Genomic DNA, 14,298 nt, shown 5'->3' on the forward strand with positions numbered 1-14,298 from the left:
ACTGGCACAGATGCACAGATTTGGCAAGATTATTCTCCCTTTATTTTAATTTTTTTTATTTATATGCGAGACAAGTGATTTAATCAGGCCCACTATATCACAGTATATTTTCTGTGGCACAAAATAAATGACAGATACCACAGACAGCACTGGCACAGATGCACAGATTTGGCAAGATTATTCTCCCTTTATTTTTTATTTTTTTTATGGGAGACAAGTGATTTAATCAGGCCCACTATATCACAGTATAGTTTCTGTGGCACAAAATGAATGACAGATACTTCTATTTGCTTATTTATATAGTGCTACTGATGCAGTGCTTACCTTTACTACGTAATATGAAGAATGTTGAGGGACGGCGGACTTCTTCATTGTTAACCATTACTTATCTACTATACGGACACCTTATCATTTATGACCACTGATATTTCTGGAATATATGAAGAAACAAAGAATATATGGTTATATTGATTGTAATGCCTTAATCGTTCTATCTAACCACATATATATTTTATATTTCCTATATATATCTATATACATAATTAATTCACTATTTATCACGTATATTTATTATATTATTTTATATATATTTTATAAAATAATTTCATCACTTAATACGATATATTATTTGCATAAATTGCTATATATTTTTTATATATTAATTGTATAATGTTAGTTTTATTATATATTAATTAATTGTATTAAAATTTTATCTGTACATCACTTCACTTATCCTTGCACTATTCTATACTATATTTATAGGTTTACATATTTTTAATATATAAATATATGATATATATGAATGGAAATGTTTTTATAATAATCTCTATGCTCCGATATATGCTTGTGGATATTATGGTGGATCACCGATATTTAGGGCTTTATAGCCCCTTATGATTTTTATGAGTTATTATTTACTACTAATTTATTAATTTTATTACTTTCACTAACACAATAACATGGTTTAACTTATCGGCACCATATATGCATAGGAGATATATATAATTAAGATCATTTCCAAAATTCCTATGCTTTACTATATACCTGCTATTATCGCAGCTAATTACTGATGTCCTTAGTTAGATATCCTTATATGATAGTTTCTATATATATGTGGCAGCACTTAATATATCTGCCACATGTGCTTGATAATGTAGTGAAGTCCATCTCCGCAAAGCACTCGGCCTGCTAGTGCGCATGCCCAGGATCGCGGCATTTGGATCTTCCTAACACGCCCCTTGGGTTCGCACGTGATCACTGTCGCTAAGCGACGGTGGATCGCTTGCGCTCCACGGGCGCTGCGGGAAGTGTCCTCAACAATGCGGCGACTCCTGCGCATGCGCCGATACAAAAGCGGCGCCTTCTTCCTATTTGCTATCGGCACTATATAAGGCACAATACACATGAGCTAAGCCACGCCTCCTGACGAAGATCGGCGAAACGCGCGTTGAGGCGACAGGCTGGGGCCCGATTTCCACATTCTATCGTAGGTAATATGACATACTAAACAGCTCTAATTGTATTGGCTAGCATTGTCTCTAGATCCAAACCATTGCTGCATTTTCATTATGGCACTATGGCACTTTGTATCAGGAGTTTCACGCCAGTTTAATTCACCTATGCTGCTCAGCACAGTCCGCTCACATGTTTAGATCCAAATCCTTGCGGCATCAAGCACTATGGCACTTTGTATTTATGTATCTCGTGCTGGCTGTGCTAGGCAAATATAGCTTTCTGAATTTTTCTGCTATTTCATTAATTATTTTGCTATCTAATATAGATCCAGACCTTGATATTCTATGTTTATATTGGTAATTTTCATTTTTTGACTTATATTTATATCTTTTGGCTGTAAGGCTTACCAGTAATTTTTTGATATATGTGGTTAGTCGGGCTCTTTTTCCTGTTTAATTAGCCCTACCCTGCTTATAATTGTGTGTTATTTTTGTATTTTATGATCTAATAAATTTATATATTGTTACAAACACTCTTCTTTGGGGATTTCTTCTATACTTTGAATATTCCCTTTTTTTGTGCTATATGCTGTTTGAGTGATTTATTTAAGAAAGAAATCATTTGGTGGAATCAGATGTTCTAATTACTAATATTCTGTTTTATAACAGTGTTTATTCCCCATGGATCTCAAAGCCAGAGAAAAGAGCTGGCTGGATAAAGCTGCTAATCTATTTAAGCAGGGTACCGCTATTAATTTTAATTCTACCCAGAGTGATAAAAAGGAACTTATATCCAAATATAAAAACCTTATGAATAAAAAAACTAAAATTTGGTGGACAAAAACAACATTGGAAAATTATATACAACAAGGAATTGTCCCTAGGGGTTTACGAATACAATTATATCCCACCTTTGGCTTAGATGATGCTGAATTAACAAATAAATGGGCCAATACTGCATCTGCCTGTTCAATATCATTCATGGAAATTATCAATTGTAAAAATATGTCGTTATTAGACGACATTGATAATCAACTAAATGACCTACAAAAAGAATTAACGGAAAAGTTAACCGCTGAGGAACTAAGCAAGTTCTATACAGAGGTTAATATTGATATCGAAAAATGGGAACAGCAGATCAGCACTGCAAAAGTAAAGAAATTTTCACGGGATAAACAGGATTATGACCAGAAAAAAGTGTTTCGTTGGCAATACAGAGGACTTAATGAAAATAATCTTAACACCAGAAGTCCATCTAGCTCCTCAATTGCATCTACAACAAGCAGTATAGCTTCAACCCATGAACATGAACAGTTTAACTCAAGACGGATCAAGACCAGATTTGGAGGCAAAAAAGGCTATCAAGGGAGACAAGGAGCAAGCCTTAAAAGAAATGATCACCCTAAGGTAATAAATCTATCCTCTCACATTCTATCTAATGAACATACATCTTTGCTTGAAAAAGGTCTGACCTTTTCTCCTCCACAACATCTAGACCCATTTACAACTGTAAAGGATGTACATTTATTTGCCAGAAAAATAATCTTGAAAAGATTTCATGAAAAATCTAAAATGGGCTTGACTTTGAATGATGAGGAAGAAAGGGAAACACTTACTATCCTGGAATCTTTATGGCAAGAAAGTGATCATGAGGAAAGGGTGAGCAAATTTCCTACTTTTATATTTGACAAATCAAAAAAATTTCCTAATATTAATGTATGCCCTGCAGTGGAGATTTTTGTCAAATTAGTCACTAAAGATATTGAGGAAATTAATCATAAATACTATCCCAATACATCTAACGTAAATGAGAAAAAAATCATTCAGGAACTACAGAGTTGGACTGATGTCACGTTTAAAAGAGCTGATAAAGGTGGCAATCTAGTTATTTGGCCCAATGATTTATATGAAAGACAGGCCTTCAAAATTTTACATAATGATAGATGTTATAAGAAACTAACATATATTCCTCTTCAACAACATCAGAATGAATTAGTTAATATCTTAATGGAGGCTTATACTGAGGGAATTATTCCTAAAAAATTGCTTGAAACAATAGAAACCTTAAAGCCTAAATTGCCAACATTTTACCTTTTACCAAAATTACATAAAGATTCTGTAGATCCACCAGGCCGACCCATTGTGTCTGGCAATGATAGTCTTAATGAAATAATTTGTAAAATCATTGATTATTACCTAAAACCAATAGTTACTACCTTGCCATCACATATACTTGACACAACGGCAGCCCTAAAGAGATTGGATCAACTCCACCTAGATGAGAATATGATTCTCGTTACAGCAGATGTAGAGGCCTTATACTCATCAATACAACACTCTCAAGGCCTAGCAGCAGTCTCATGGTTCTTGAATAACAGCAATTTGGAAAGATCACTAGTGGAACTTCTTCTGATGCTCTTAGAATTCATTTTAACCCATAATTGTTTTACATTTAAAGGCCAAACCTATCTCCAATTGCAGGGTACGGCTATGGGGGCGGCTTGCGCCCCCTCATATGCCAACCTGTTTTTGGGATTATGGGAACGTGATATTTTCCAATGCTCGTCAATATCGGGTATTGAGAAAGTACACAATTGGTCAAGATATATTGACGATATTATTTTTGTATGGGAGGGGACTATTGACGAACTGAACATCTTAATGACTCAGCTGAATAAAAATGATATGAATATTTTTTTAACTTATTCGTATGGACGGCAAGTCACTTTTTTAGATATTGATATTTCGGTTGATCCCAATGGATCAATCGATACAAATATCTATAGAAAACCAACAGCAACAAATTCGATCTTGCATGCTACCTCATCTCATTTACCCTCTACAATTAAATCCATTCCTATCAGTCAATATGTAAGGGCTAAAAGAATTTGTTCAACGGAAAAAGCATATGAAGAACAAGCGAAAGACTTATACTCTAGGTTTAGAGAAAGAGGATATGGGCATCGCCCAATTAGACAAGCATATAATAAAATACGAAATTCAACTAGGAATCAATTGCTATATTCCAACAAGAAAAAACAAGAACCTACAAGTAACAAAGATGTGAGACTCATTACACCATATAATAGTCAATGGAACCAATTGACTAAGATTATACACGAAAGATGGAACGTGTTGATGGTGGACCCAATTTTGAAAAAAATACTGACCCCAAAACCACTAATTACAGCCAAAAGAGCTAGAAATTTATCTGATTTATTAGTCAAAAGCCATTATGACCCAAAGAAAGATCATACACAGACTAACATTTTTGGGGAAATCCAAGGGTTTTTTCCCTGTAAAAGATGTAAAGCCTGTGAGAATACTATAAAAAGTAAAGAATTTTCTAGCTCCGATGGATCAAAGAAATTCTCAATTAGAAAATATCTTACCTGCTCATCCCAGGGTGTGATCTATCTTGCACGCTGTCCATGTAATCGCATATATATTGGAATGACAACTAGAGAGCTCCGGGTGAGAATACGAGAGCATGTGCGAGATATTGAAAAATCTAAAAAAGCCAAAGAGGGAGAACAATTAAAGACAATCCCTAGACATTTTAAGACAGCACATGAATCTAATGCAAGGGGTCTCCAAGTTATAGCTATTGATCAGGTAAATCTCGGTCTAAGGGGTGGTAATTTATTTAAAATCCTATCTCAAGTCGAGAGTCGTTGGATCTACCGTCTTAACACTCTGGTACCATATGGGTTAAACGAGAGTCATGGATTTGGATCCTTCCTATAAACCCCTTATATTTCACTCAGGGTCTTAGTATTTTAACTTTTCTTTTACCATGTGTATTATATTGTTTTTTTTTTTAATTGTGTTTTTAATATTCTATTTGCTTATTTATATAGTGCTACTGATGCAGTGCTTACCTTTACTACGTAATATGAAGAATGTTGAGGGACGGCGGACTTCTTCATTGTTAACCATTACTTATCTACTATACGGACACCTTATCATTTATGACCACTGATATTTCTGGAATATATGAAGAAACAAAGAATATATGGTTATATTGATTGTAATGCCTTAATCGTTCTATCTAACCACATATATATTTTATATTTCCTATATATATCTATATACATAATTAATTCACTATTTATCACGTATATTTATTATATTATTTTATATATATTTTATAAAATAATTTCATCACTTAATACGATATATTATTTGCATAAATTGCTATATATTTTTTATATATTAATTGTATAATGTTAGTTTTATTATATATTAATTAATTGTATTAAAATTTTATCTGTACATCACTTCACTTATCCTTGCACTATTCTATACTATATTTATAGGTTTACATATTTTTAATATATAAATATATGATATATATGAATGGAAATGTTTTTATAATAATCTCTATGCTCCGATATATGCTTGTGGATATTATGGTGGATCACCGATATTTAGGGCTTTATAGCCCCTTATGATTTTTATGAGTTATTATTTACTACTAATTTATTAATTTTATTACTTTCACTAACACAATAACATGGTTTAACTTATCGGCACCATATATGCATAGGAGATATATATAATTAAGATCATTTCCAAAATTCCTATGCTTTACTATATACCTGCTATTATCGCAGCTAATTACTGATGTCCTTAGTTAGATATCCTTATATGATAGTTTCTATATATATGTGGCAGCACTTAATATATCTGCCACATGTGCTTGATAATGTAGTGAAGTCCATCTCCGCAAAGCACTCGGCCTGCTAGTGCGCATGCCCAGGATCGCGGCATTTGGATCTTCCTAACACGCCCCTTGGGTTCGCACGTGATCACTGTCGCTAAGCGACGGTGGATCGCTTGCGCTCCACGGGCGCTGCGGGAAGTGTCCTCAACAATGCGGCGACTCCTGCGCATGCGCCGATACAAAAGCGGCGCCTTCTTCCTATTTGCTATCGGCACTATATAAGGCACAATACACATGAGCTAAGCCACGCCTCCTGACGAAGATCGGCGAAACGCGCGTTGAGGCGACAGGCTGGGGCCCGATTTCCACATTCTATCGTAGGTAATATGACATACTAAACAGCTCTAATTGTATTGGCTAGCATTGTCTCTAGATCCAAACCATTGCTGCATTTTCATTATGGCACTATGGCACTTTGTATCAGGAGTTTCACGCCAGTTTAATTCACCTATGCTGCTCAGCACAGTCCGCTCACATGTTTAGATCCAAATCCTTGCGGCATCAAGCACTATGGCACTTTGTATTTATGTATCTCGTGCTGGCTGTGCTAGGCAAATATAGCTTTCTGAATTTTTCTGCTATTTCATTAATTATTTTGCTATCTAATATAGATCCAGACCTTGATATTCTATGTTTATATTGGTAATTTTCATTTTTTGACTTATATTTATATCTTTTGGCTGTAAGGCTTACCAGTAATTTTTTGATATATGTGGTTAGTCGGGCTCTTTTTCCTGTTTAATTAGCCCTACCCTGCTTATAATTGTGTGTTATTTTTGTATTTTATGATCTAATAAATTTATATATTGTTACAAACACTCTTCTTTGGGGATTTCTTCTATACTTTGAATATTCCCTTTTTTTGTGCTAGATACCAAAGACAGCACTGGCACAGATGCACAGATTTGGCAATATTATTCTCCCTTTATTTTAATTTTTTTTATTTATATGGGAGACAAGTGAGTTAATCAGGCCCACTATATCACAGTATATTTTCTGTGGCACAAAATGAATGACAGATACCACAGACAGCACTGGCACAGATGCACAGATTTCGCAAGATTATTCTCCCTTTATTTATTTTTTTATGGGAGACAAGTGATTTAATCAGGCCTACTATATCACAGTATATTTTCTGTGGCACAAAATGAATGACAGATACCGCAGACAGCACTGGCACAGATGTACAGATTTGGCAAGATTATTCTCCCTTTATTTTTTTTTTGTGATATGGGAGACAAGTGATTTAATCAGGCCCACTATATCACAGTATATTTTCTGTGGCACAAAATGAATGACAGATACCACAGACAGCACTGGCACAGATGCACAGATTTCGCAAGATTATTCTCCCTTTATTTTAATTTTTTTTATTTATATGGGAGACAAGTGATGTAATCAGGCCCACTATATCACAGTATATTTTCTGTGGCACAAAATGAATGACAGATACCACAGACAGCACTGGCACAGATGCACAGATTTGGCAAGATTATTCTCCCTTTATTTGTTTTTTTTATGGGAGACAAGTGATTTAATCAGGCCCACTATATCACAGTATATTTTCTGTGGCACAAAATGAATTGAATGACAGATACCACAGACAGCACTGGCACAGATGCACAGATTTGGCAATATTACTCTCCCTTTATTTTAATTTTTTTTATTTATATGGGAGACAAGTGATTTAATCAGGCCCACTATATCACAGTATAGTTTCTGTGGCACAAAATGAATGACAGATACCACAGACAGCACTGGCACAGATGCACAGATTTGGCAAGATTATTCTCCCTTTATTTTTTTATTTTTTTATGGGAGACAAGTGATTTAATCAGGCCCACTATATCACAGTATAGTTTCTGTGGCACAAAATGAATGACAGATACCACAGACAGCACTGGCACAGATGCACTGATTGGCAATATAAATCTCCCTTCTTAGGTGTGGGACAGTGCAGAAAAATACAGGCCCACTGTTTTACACTACACAGTTTCAGGGGCTGAAAGTGGCTGGAAGATATTAAAAAAAAAAGGGACTGTACCATAATTACTATCTCCCTACAATAGTCTCTGAAAAGTATGGCAGGCAGCAATAAAAAGGACTGCTGCACACAAAAAATGAGGACAAACAAACAAGATAGCTGTGCAGAAAGGAAGGAGCAACAGGATTTTTGCTTTTAAAAGCAGTTGGTTTGCACAGTGGCGTACACACAGCAACGCAGCGATCAGGGAGCCTTAAAGCTACAGAGCTGTTGCACAGAAATCTTGCCTCCACTGTCCCTACAAAGAAAAGGTGGTGTTGGACAGTGGAAATCACTACAGCACAAGCGGTTTGGGGGTTAATTTACCCTGCCTAACGCTATCCCTGCTTCTGACGAAGCAGCAGCATCCTCTCCCTATGCTCAGATCAGCAGCAGTAAGATGGCGGTCGGTGGGAGCGCCCCTTTATAGCCCCTGTGACGCCGCAGAAAGCAAGCCAATCACTGCCATGCCCTTCTCTAAGATGGTGGGGACCAGGACCTATGTCATCACGCTGCCCACACTCTGCGTGCACCTTCATTGGCTGAGAAATGGCGCTTTAAGCGTCATATGAAATGCGACTTTGGCACGAAGATCGTGTACCGCATGGCCGATCTCACGCTGGGATCGGTTCGGGTTTCATGAAACCCAACTTTGCCAATAGTTGGCGACTTATGAAAATGACCGATCCGTTTCGCTCAACCCTAGTAATGATGATTCTAAGAAAGGTCAAGAATCATCCCAGATTTACATGGGAAGACTTGGTCAATGACCTGAAGAGAGTCTTGACCACAGTCTGAAACATTACCGTTAGTAACACACTAGCTGGCTTAAAATCCTGCAGGGCACACACAGTCCCCTTGCTCACGCCAGCACATGTCCAGGCCCATTTGAAATTCATCAATGACCTGCTGGATGATCCAGAGGAGGCATGTGAGAAGGTTATGTGGTCAAATGATACCAAAACAGAACTTTTTGGAACCAACTACACTCGCTGTGTTTGGAGGAAGAAGGATGAGTACAACCTCAAGAACACCATCTCAACTGTGAAGCATAGTGAGAGAGGCATCATTCTTTGGGGATGCTTTTCTGTAAAGAGGACAGAACAACTGCACCGTATTGAAGGGAGGATGGACAGGATTATGTATCACTAGATTTTGGCCAACAACCTCCTTCCCTCAGTAAGAGCATTGAAGATGGGTCATGGCTGTGTCTTCCAGCATGACAATGACCCAAAACTCACAGCCAGGACAACTACGGAGTGGCTCCATAAGAAGTATTTCAAGTTCTTGGAGTGGCCTAGCCAGTCTCCAGACCTGAAACAATAGAAAACCTTTGGAGGAAGCTGAAACTCAATATGGCTCAGCAACAGCCCAGAGACCTGAAAGATCTGAAAAAGATAAGTATGGAGGTGTGGGCCAAAATCCCAGCTGCATTGTGAGCAAACTTGGTCAATAAATACAGAAAATGTTTGTAATTGCAAACAAAGGTTTCTGTAACAAATATTCTGTTCTGATTTTCTATTGTATCAAATATTGTATCAAATACTTATTTCATGCAATACAATGCAAATTAATTATGTAAAAATCATAAATCAAAAAACGATATTTTTTTTTAAGATTGTGTCTCTTGAAGTTGAAAAGTACCGACAATAAAAATTACAAACCTCGCCATTCTTTTTAGGTGAGAAAACTTGCAAAATTGGCAGTGCATTAAATACTTATTTTTCCCACTGTATTTAAATGAAACGTTCCCAATACTAACCCCTGTGATACCTTGCTGTTAACTATGACCCTGTCTGAGTGTGTTCTATTAATAATCACCCTTTTCCTATTTCCTATAATTGAGCCAGTTGATAACCAATTTAACCCCTTCAACACCTAAGGTGTTTCCATTTTTGAGTTTTCTTTTGTCCCCTTTTTCCCAGAGCAGGGCCGGCTCCAGGTTTTTGAGGGCCCCGGGCGAAAAAGTCTCAGTGGGCCCCCCTCTTAAACACATACCATGCTTCGTGATGCTCAGATACAGCAGAGAAATATACCACAGCCCACGTAGCATATAACACAGCCCACGTAGCATATAGCACAGCCCACGTAGCATATAGCACAGCCCACGTAGCATATAGCACAGCCCACGTAGCATATAGCACAGCCCACGCAGTGTATAACATAGCCAACATAGTATATAGCACAGCCCACGCTGTGTATAACACAGCCCACGTAGTATATAGCACAGCCACGTAGTATATAGCACAGCCACGTAGTAAATAACACAGGCAGCCCACGTAGTATATAACACAGGCAGCCCAGGCACGTACGTAGTATATAACACAGGCAGCCCACATAGTATATAGCACAGGCAGCCCACTTAGTATATAGCACAGGCAGCCCACTTAGTATATAGCACAGGCAGCCCACTTAGTATATAGCACAGGCAGCCCACTTAGTATATAGCACAGGCAGCCCACTTAGTATATAGCACAGGCAGCCCACTTAGTATATAGCACAGGCAGCCCACAAAGTATATAGCACAGGCAGCCCACTTAGTATATAGCACAGGCAGCCCACTTAGTATATAGCACAGGCAGCCCACTTAGTATATAGCACAGGCAGCCCACTTAGTATATAGCACAGGCAGACCACTTAATATATAGCACAGGCAGCCCACGTAGTATATAGCACAGGCAGCCCACTTAGTATATAGCACAGGCAGCCCACTTAGTATATAGCACAGGCAGCCCACGTAGTATATAGCACAGGCAGCCCACGTAGTATATAGCACAGGCAGCCCACGTAGTATATAGCACAGGCAGCCCACGTAGTATATAGCACAGGCAGCCCACTTAGTATATAGCACAGGCAGCCCACGTAGTATATAGCACAGGCAGCCCACGTAGTATATAGCACAGGCAGCCCACTTAGTATATAGCACAGGCAGCCCACTTAGTATATAGCACAGGCAGCCCACGTAGTATATAGCACAGGCAGCCCACTTAGTATATAGCACAGGCAGCCCACGTAGTATATAGCACAGGCAGCCCACTTAGTATATAGCACAGGCAGCCCACGTAGTATATAGCACAGGCAGCCCACGTAGTATATAGCACAGGCAGCCCACTTAGTATATAGCACAGGCAGCCCACTTAGTATATAGCACAGGCAGCCCACGTAGTATATAGCACAGGCAGCCCACTTAGTATATAGCACAGGCAGCCCACGTAGTATATAGCACAGGCAGCCCACGTAGTATATAGCACAGGCAGCCCACATAGTATATAGCACAGGCAGCCCAGCTCACCCACCACCACGCCATCGCCGTCGCCCCGGCCGTTGTGGACACAGGATCTGCGCACATGCACTGACGAATGCTGATAATCTTCTGCTGCTCGCTGCGCTGGAACTGGACGGTGGAACCGGGTCCTGGACAATGTTGCGACGTGATCTGTGTGTCAGCGGCAGCGCTGCTCTTCTTAGTGACGAGCTCCTCACTCTCACCCGGAAGTGACGACCGCCGGCCCGGAAGTGACTCTTCTATCCCCATGGACGGTGATTGGTGAGTATTCCTGCTGCAGTGAGTCAGTCAGTGAGTCCCGCCTCCTGCTGCCAGGGCCGAGAATCATATATCAGCTCCAGCTCCACCTCCGAGTCCCCTGGCTGCAATCAGACACAGCACACAGCACACTAACACAGGGAGGGAGGGTTGGACTCGGGAATGATGTAGTCCGGCTTCGGGGGCCCCCCAGGAGTGCATGATCTGCTGCGCATCAGTGTCAGCAATGTCGGCATAATAAGTGTCTTACCGTTATGGGCCCCCCAGTCTCGCCAGGGCCCCGGCATTTGCCCGGGTGCGCCGGGTGCTGACGCCGGCCCTGTCCCAGAACCATAACTTTTTTATTTTTCCATCAACATGGCCTTATGATGGCTTGCTTTCTTGAAGGACGAATTGTACTTTTGAACACCACCATTAGTTTTACCATATATGGTACTGGAAAATGGAAAAAATCCAAATTGTAGTGAAATTGAAAAAAAAATGCAATTCCACAATTTTTTTTGTGTTTTTTTTTTACCTATGTTCACTAAATGTTAAAGCTGATCTGCCATTATGATCCTCCAGGTCTTTATGAGTTTGTAGATACCAAACATGTATAGTCCTTTTTTTATTTAAAAAAATCAAAAGTTTGCAAAAAAAAAGTCGCTATTTTCCGAGAACCGTATCCTCTCCGTTTTTTGTGATCTGTGACTGGATGAGGGTTTTATTTTATGCATGCTGAGCTGACATTTTTATTGATATCATTTTGGGGTAGACACAATCTTTTGATCGCCTGCTATTGCATTTTAATGCAATGTTGCGGCAATCAAAAAAACATAATTCTGGAGTTTTAATTTTTTTTCTTGTTACGCCATTTACCGATTAGATTAATTCTTATTATATGTTGATATATTGGGCGTTTATGAACACGGCATTACAAAATATGTGTTTTTTGTATTATTGTTTTATTTTGAATAAGGTGAATGGGGTGTGATTTAAAAGTTTATTTTTCGGGTTATTTTTATATTTTTAAAACCTTTTTTTTTTCACTTTTTACTGACTTCATTAGTCTCCATGGGAGACTAGAAGCTGTGATCTACTGATTGCTTGTGCTACATATAGCAGGGCTTCAGCAATGAGCACTGGCCAATGGGCAGTGCTCATAGCAGTTTGGCAATAACAACCACAGGGGTCTCATGCAAACTATGGGCTGTCATGCAAAGCCATCAGCAACCTGCAGTCATGTGACATGGGCACCGATGAGCGGGGTTTGTGAGGAGATTCTGGTGCAATCATGTTAAATCCCGCAGAGATGAAATGTAACATGTTAACAGCCAAGGATAACGATTACACCTGCAGCTGTTACAGGCACATGTCAGCTGATCAAATCAGCTGTCATGTACAGGAAAAGTTGCGCTGGAGCCCGGATCAAACAGGAGGAGGTGACCTTGGACGTATCTATACGTCCAAAGTCGTAAAGGGATTAAACATATTTTACCCTAGTCCCATTGTTCTCTTATTAGTGCCAACCTTTTATGTGACACTGTATTGAACACCTTTACAGAATCCAGATAGATATCCACAGCCTTAAATCCTGTTGAAAAGGATTTTCATCAAATTCCACCAGTTTTCACAGATTTTACACTATTTTTTATCTCAGCATACTAAGCTTTATATTTAGTAGAAAAAAAGTTAAAGGATTAAGTTCTATCCTAGTGTTTGGTTTAAAAAATTCTCGAAGAACTTAAATGTAAGAATAAAGAGACATTTCATATAACATACGGTACTTTATAAATACACAGATTACTCACTTTGCTTTTGCGTGGAAATGTTGGTGCTTATAAAAGAATGTTCTTGCTTTGCTTACTTGTAATAAACATTTACATATTTAATATATACATGCACATTTCATCACTCTTGCAGTGCTTTCTGAAAGAGCAACTGGTCCAGCAACATAAGAGTGCATTTAGTAAAGGGCAATTTGTTCATATTTCATCACATTACTTCTATTCCTCAAATTACAGCAAAATGTTGGGAAAATTTACAAATGTTCCCCTGGACTAGCTCAATTTCATTTAACTTGCTCCAATTCTTTTCCTAAACAATGTAGTCAATTAATTTCCATAAATTCAAAAGTGAAAATCTGCATTTTGTGATTATGGATTGATTTGTACCAGTAAAATAAATATTCTGTGTCCAAATTCTTTTCAACTTTTTAGAAGTATGAGTACTCAGGGATTTCTCTCCAAGGTCAAGATTGATATATTAAGTTATTACTAAGATTCTGAAATCATTAAATTTATTGACTACGTGCCTCTATAAGTTGTCCATTATCCAAAGGTTTCACTGGTGGATGCTGAAAACCACTACACAACTCCTAAAGTCTGTAGACTTTAATGATAATAGCCATTGTAGGCTTTGTAAAGGAAGTAGTGGTGGGTTAGAGTTGTGTGCTCAAACCTGGAGGACATGGGTTTTAGGTCCTATGGAAGAGGCTAACAATTATACGTGTCACTGTGAGGTCTAGTTGCTCTGGAAAACTTGGGTGTGACCTGATGGTATAGATCGGTAC

The 14,298-nt window shown here is 38.4% G+C and overlaps 1 long non-coding RNA gene across 1 annotated transcript; it reads right to left on the bottom strand.

The window, feature by feature from the left end:
• Window positions 1-324: 324 nt before the first annotated feature.
• On the bottom strand, window positions 325-5,546 carry LOC143809094 (uncharacterized). Its single transcript, XR_013222066.1, has 3 exons — window positions 5,336-5,546; window positions 4,847-4,965; window positions 325-430 (listed from the first exon to the last, which is right to left on the bottom strand). It is a non-coding gene; the product is annotated as an uncharacterized LOC143809094 (long non-coding RNA).
• Window positions 5,547-14,298: the final 8,752 nt, after the last annotated feature.

Source organism: Ranitomeya variabilis, chromosome 2, assembly GCF_051348905.1.
Source record: "Ranitomeya variabilis isolate aRanVar5 chromosome 2, aRanVar5.hap1, whole genome shotgun sequence".
NCBI classification, from domain to species: Eukaryota; Metazoa; Chordata; class Amphibia; order Anura; family Dendrobatidae; genus Ranitomeya; species Ranitomeya variabilis.